This window comes from Protomyctophum bolini (assembly GCF_963924005.1).
Source record: "Protomyctophum bolini genome assembly, chromosome: 2".
Classification (NCBI taxonomy): Eukaryota; Metazoa; Chordata; class Actinopteri; order Myctophiformes; family Myctophidae; genus Protomyctophum; species Protomyctophum bolini.
Window position 1 is genome coordinate 21550802 of NC_137863.1, and position 5129 is coordinate 21555930.

Below are 5129 nucleotides of genomic sequence, written 5' to 3' on the forward strand. Positions count from 1 at the left end.
TACATGTCTTTACATTTTCTTAGCCCCCATTACAGTTAGTATATTAGGCTACAGCCTCCAAACAAATCAACTAAACAACCAGTGGCTCAAATTGACCCCAACATAAAGGACACCACAACAACAAGATTATTATTATTAAATAAGATAGAAAATAAACTTAAACACCAAAGGAAGAAATGAAGAAACCAAAGGGGCCTGGAGACAGTCGAGTTTACAGTGGCTGGGATGAGGATCAGCATCTACAAATCTGAGGCCATGGTTCTCAGCAGGAAACTGTTGGATTGTGCAGTCCAATTAGGGAATGAGACAAAGTATCTCAGGGTCTTCTACAGTCGCTGTAACATTCCTACTCTCACCTATGGTCATGAAGTGTCACTGAAAGAATAAGGTCGTAAATACAAGTGGCCGAAATTAGTTTTCTCCGACGGGTGGCTGGCATCTCCCTCTTATTAGAGATAGGGTGAGAAGTTCCGTCACGCAAGAGAGAGTCGGAGTAGAGTCGATGCTTCTCCGCCTGAAAAGAAGCCAGCTTAGGTGGTTCGGGCATATGGTTAGGTTGCATCTCAAGCGTCTCCCTAGGGAGGTCCTCAATGCACGTCCCACTGGGAGAAGACCAAGACGCAGACCAAGACGCAGTTGGAGGGATTACATCGACTCACTGGCCTTGGTACGCCTCGGGATCCCCCAGGAGGAAGTTACTAATGTTGCTCTGGAGAGGGAGGTGTGGAGCTCTCTGGTGGAGCTGTTGCCCCCGCGACCCGACTATGGATAAGCGGTTGAAGATGGATGGATGGATGGACTTAACCAAAGGAAGAAATCAAGAAACCAAAGGGGCCTGGAGATGCCGGTCAAAACCAACAGAATGTAATTGGTGCAAGGCCACCTCCTAGGGACGTTGAAGCTGCTACCCCCTCCCTAACAAAAAAAGCAAAAAAAAGCACTATAGTAAAATCTAACCAAAAACTTAGGGCCTGTTTGGCCATCACCAGGCCAAACTAACTAAAATATAAAGGTAACTGAAAAGAAGAAGGCTTCTGGGCCTAGAATTATCATAGCAGTGGACTTGAGATTGGCTTTTAACACTAGCATGACTGAAGTAAAATGAGACACAAGTAACATATGCTTAAATTTATATTTAGAAAATGTTTCAGATGTCAAAGATTTCTGAGATGATAGAATGGTGATGGATGATGGTCATGGATAATCAATCATAATCATAATCAACTTCAACCAGCTTAACTTCGACCAGCTCAGTGGCCTTGTGGTTTGAGTGTCCGCCCTGAAACTGGGAGGTCGGGGTTCGATCCCCGGCCGGGTCATACCAAAGATTGTAAAAATGGGACCCAATGCCTCCCTGCTTGACACTCAGCATCAAAGGGTTGGATTGGTGGGTCAAATCTACTAATCAAATGATTCCCAAGCGCAAATGCGGAGAACAAATTTCACTGCGGTAACGTGTGTGACAAATCGTACGACTTGACTTGACTTCAACGTCTAAAAAAAAGTGAGTAAGTGATGTCTTGGCCTCTGCGCATGCAACAGATCCTCAAAAGTAGCAGCAATAACAACAATAAACAACAAAATAATTAAGAATAGCAACAATAGTTAATAGAAGGTAAAGCATTTACATTAGTAGTCGTGTGACGTGCTTGCAGCCAGGTGCTGTGTGCGTGCGTGGTTGCACTTCTAAATATGTTCCCTATGTGTATTACTATTTACGCATTCCGCAATATGTGTATATAGGCCTCTTTGTGGATGTACTATTAAGTGTGTGTCTGTGTGTGGTCTTAATACAATGCAAAGTGTGATGTACAGTGTGCAATGCATGGCATAATTGTGTGTGAGTGCCTATAGGGCCTAGTGTCAATCATTCAGAACCTGATTGCCGGCGGGGGAGGATTTGCTTTAACGTAGCTTTCTGCTGTAACTGCATCGTTATATCAGTGGTTCTCAAAATGGTTTCTTTGTGACCCCCGGCGGTCCTTGAGAAGGTTCCAGGGGGATACATGTTAACTAGAAAAGTGTGGTTGCCGCAGTCGCTTACATACAGGCCCCTTTTGACCCTTTGCTACAACCTCTGTCCAATTCTCCTTGACTAATTGACTCCTTGACTCTCTGGAAAAGTAATTTAATATTTTCTATAACACTTGAATAGTTTGGTCTTCTGCCCCTGCAATGGAATGTATGTAAACGTTTGTAAAACATAGATTGGTTACGTAACCAACAACAGCGAATTAGCTCCTACAAATGTTAGGCAAAGCTCGGCCAATCACAGCGGAAGAATAATAAAGTGAGACAAGTCTGGGAAACCACACTAATATAGCATCAGAACTCGTTTAACTTTAATACACAACAAAACAATACAAGACATCAAATGACAGAAAAGTAAGCTTAACATTCATACAAAAATAGACACGCGCGCGCGCGCGCACACACACACACACACACACACACACACACACACACACACACACACACACACACACACACACACACACACACAAGGGAAAAGCAAGATGTTATGAGTCCAATAGTGAAAGCTGCATGGAGGGGTGCCCTGGGGGCGCGGCCATTACTGAGGTGTACCATTAACTGATTAGCTACACCTGACCTACAGGGGACTGCTCCATGTATTAGTGCCCAGTATACAGAACATATACTCAACTGTTGTCAAGCACTACCAGGAATGGCATCCAAAATTTTGGGAACTTAGCTTGTGTATTGATCTGTCCGTCATGACGGATTTGTTCCAGCCTAGCAATGGAAAGCATCTTGTTGAGACATCTCTAGAAAAACATGGAGAAGTTTTTGGAGACTTTCAGTTTATTCAGTATAAATTTTTTGGGCAGCAACCATACCTGCCTTAAGCAGGTGTTTTTGGTGAGAAGGAAGGGTCCTTGTCTCATCAGAGCAACCAAATATTTTTTTGTATTGATATTTAATGTTTTGTGGTTAGTACGAGTCGGGTCACTGCCAGCTGAGCTTACGTCAACGAGGAATCTCAGGAACGCAATGTGTTGACAGCTGGGTGTGACGTATATTAGCAGCGACATTGCTTTCATATGTAGTTTCAAGGTTTCAAAAGTCCTCAAGGTCAACACAACACACAGAGATTCAGTGACGCTAGAGGGAACAACACTTGAGGAAGTAAAAGCCTTCACATACTTACAGTAGGCAGTGTCATAGACAGTCAGGGCGGCAAGGCAAGAGCGGCATTCATCCAACTTAAGACCATTTGGAGCTTGAAACAAATCAGCCAGCAGACAAAGCTCAGACTCTTCAGCTCAAACGTCAAGCCTGTACTATTGTACGGATCAGAGACGTGGAGGACAACAAAGGCAACAACGATGAAGGTGCAAACTTTCATCAACAGCTGCCTAAGGAGAATCCTGAGCATCCGCTGGCCAGACACCATCAGCAATAATGACCTCTGGGAGAGTGGAAGAGGAGATTAAGAGAAGAAGGTGGGGATGGATAGGCCACACTCCGGAAGCCCAATACCAGCATCACAAGACAAGCCTGCAAGGCCCGCAAGGCACAAAAGAGAGAGGGAGGCCGAAGAACACCTGGCGCAGGGACCTTGAGACTGACATCAAGCAGTGTGGACTGACATGGAAACAGCTGGAAAAGAAGGCCCAGGATAGACGACTCTGGCGAACTCTAGTCAACGGCCTATGCTCCATGAAAAGGAGCGATAGGCATAAGTAAGTAAGTAAGTAAGTAGTTTCAAGGCTTTTGCGGCCAAATTAATTCCATTTTCTCCAGAAACTGGCTATATCAAATATGAATGGACATAATTAACGACGCCACCCCCCTGACAGAAAGGCCGGGGTGATCGGTTTATTTTTCGAACACAGTTCTTATATGAAGCGACCTAAAATCGGGATTTCAATGCAAATAAAAAAATACATGAACCTGTGTACTGGCGCCCTCTACTGAAAGTGACGTCAGACTTCGGTGCTCTATAGGCCTAGTTATTTATCATGACCAGGTGAACCAAAGTGCTGTACAGGTTAAAAGAAAACAAAGAGAAAACAATGCAATATGAACAAACATCTAGAAACATAAAACTTAAGCAGGAATTTGAAATAAAAGCTAAAACAATACCATATAGACAGACTTTAGCAGGCAATCCAAAAAGCACAAACAAAGCAGACATTTGCACAAATGAGGGGAGCGGGGCTACCTCAAGTGACACTAAAAGGCCAAGGTGAATACATACGTTTTAAGCAGAGATGTAAAGGCAATTATGGGCTGGGCAGCTCTGATGTGAAAAGACAAAGTATTCCAGGGCCTGGGGCATGCCCCCACATCTATCACATTCTAAGTTTTGATTTAGAGTAAAGCAATCTGTGCAAAACTTTAAATTGAATCAATCTATAGAATTGATAAGAGCGGGGCTCTGAATACTAGACAGGCCAGGCCGTTTAAATGGCATCTTCTCAATTCCCATATACAAAATCTGGGACAAAATGACTAAATGGAAATGTCTGCGAACAAATGCAATTGATATGATGCATCTTTATTGTGCACAGAAGGGGCAAGTGCTTGAAGAGATTGCATGCCAGAGCCACATAGGCAAATTAAGTGAATTATGTAACATTTCAAAATTGTTCTTCCTTACCCATGTGAGCTCTCTGTGGTATCCCTTTGGTCAGTTCATTTATTTATTGAAATTATTATTTAGCATTATTTCCCACATATATTTTTGACAACCATGTTGTTTGTATTAAATAATTAAAACTGCTTTACCTTCTAATAAGTCTTCCTGATTGGTTGGACCAATGACAAAGCTTCAAGGAACATCTTTGAATCTTAAATATTTTTGGGAGCGCATTGCTGGCTGTCTGAATACAAAAAAAGAGAAGGTCATTTTGACATATTATTGCTCATAGCAGCTATAAATATAGGCTAATTGGCATTGCTGTTTAAAAGTTGTTCTCATTGAGTAGGCTACAGTTGAGTACAATAATGAAATTTCACCCCTCTGCATTGCTAGGGAACAGAATGAGTTGAAATTTATTTTGGTCCTTCCTGTGCAGCTACTGATATTCATAAACGCTGCAACAGGAGATTCTCCCTGTGGTTTGAAATGCTTCAATTGAATGGAAGCTCAAATAAATAACAAG